Below are 1,973 nucleotides of genomic sequence, written 5' to 3'. Positions count from 1 at the left end.
TCTCATGACATTGCATTCTTGCTTCTAAGAAGCATTTTGGCTGTACTCCTTCCAAGACAGATTTGTTTATTCTTCTGGCAGTCCATGGAATTTTCAATATTCTTCTCTGGTAGCAGACTGCCTAAGGCACTTGACTGCTAACTGGAAGGCTGGTGGTTCAAACCCACCAGCCACTCCTGGGAAGGAAGGCTGTGCAATCTACTTCTGTAGTGATACCACCTTGGAATCCCAAGAAGGAATCGCTATGAGTTGTGTCCGACTCAATGGCACATAAGAACAACAACAACAGCATGACAATTCAAATGCATCAGTTCTTCTGTCTTCCTTATTCATTGCCCAGCTTTAAGACTATGAGACTATGAAAAATATCATGGCTTGGGTCAGAAGCATCTTAGTCTTCAAAGTGGCATCCTTGCTCTTTAGCACTTCAAGAAGGTCTTTTTGCAACGGACTTGCCCAGTGAAATACGTGATCGGATTTCTTGACTACTGCTTTCATGGGTGCTGATTGTGGATCCAAGTGAAATGAAATCCCTGGCAACTCAATCTTTTTCTCCATTTATTGTGATGTTGCTTTTTGATCCAGTTGTGAGGATTTTTATTTTCCTTATTTTGAGGTGTAATCCATACTGGGGACTGTAGTATTTTATCTTCATCAGTAAGTGCTTTAAGTCATTTTCACATTCAGCAAGCAAGTTGTGTCATCTGCATATCACAGACTGTTAATGAGTTTTCCTCCAATCCTGAATCCCCACTCTTTTTCATATAGCCCAAACTCTCAGTTTGCCCAGCATATAGATTGAATAAATACAGTGAAAGGACACAACACTGACACACTCCTATTTTGATATAAACTAGGCAGTATCCTCTTGTTCTGTTGGAATGTCTGCCTCTTGTTTTATTTACAAGTTCTTCAAGAGCACAATTAAGTGTTCTGGAATTCCCATTGTTCATAATGTGATCCATAATTTGTTATGATTCACACAGTCAAATGTCTTTGCATGGTCAATAAAACACAGGTAATCATCTTTCTGGTATTCTTTGCTTTCAGCCAAGGTCCATTTGACATTAGCAATGATATCCCTTTTTCCATGTCCTCTTCTGAATTCTGCTTGAATTTCTGGCATGTCCCTGTGGATATACTGTTGCAAACATTTTTTTTTTTTTAATTATCCTCAGCAAAATTGTACTTGCATGTGATATTAATAATATGTTGTTGTTGTTGGGTACTGTCGAGTTGTCTCTGACTCATTGCGACCCTATGCACAGCAGAATGAAACACTGCCCAGTACTGTTCCAGCCTCACAATCCTTGCTATACCTGAGCTCATTGTTACACTATGTTTCAGTCCATCTCGTTGAGGGCCTTCCCCATTTCCATTGACCATCCACTTTACCAAGCATTCTGACAACATGACCAAAGTAGATGAGACAAAGTCTGGTCATTCTCACTTCCAAGGAGCATTCCTGCTGCACTTCCTCCAGGGAAAATTTATTAGTCCTTTTAGGAAACCATCATACTTTTAGAATTCTTCACCAATAACAAAAGCATCAACTCTTTTTTGGTCTTCCTTATTCATTCTCCAGCTCTCATATTTAAAAGAAGTGATTGAAAATATCATGGCTTGGGTTAGGCACACCTTAGTCTTCAAGTAGATATCTTTGCTCTTCATCACTTGAAAGAGGTCTTTTGCAACAGATTTGCCCAATGCAATATGTCATCTAATGTCTTGACTGTTGTTTCCATTGGTATTGATTGTTGTTGCTGTTAGGTGCCGTTGAGTCGCTTCCGACATAGCGACCCCATGCACAGCAGAACAAAACACCGCCCAATCCTGTGCCAGCTCCATGATCCTTGCTATACTTGAGCCCATTGTCGCAGACACCATGTCAATCCATCTCGTCGAAGGCCTTCCCCACTTTCGTCGACCCTCCACCTTACCAAGCATAGCATCCTTCTCCAGGGAATGGTCCC

The sequence above is a fragment of the Orycteropus afer genome, unplaced genomic scaffold (genome assembly GCF_000298275.1).
Source record: "Orycteropus afer afer isolate SDZICR_OR568_19922 unplaced genomic scaffold, OryAfe1.0 scaffold00001, whole genome shotgun sequence".
Classification (NCBI taxonomy): Eukaryota; Metazoa; Chordata; class Mammalia; order Tubulidentata; family Orycteropodidae; genus Orycteropus; species Orycteropus afer.
The sequence above is the reverse complement of the archived record's forward strand: the minus strand, read 5'-3'. Positions refer to the sequence as shown.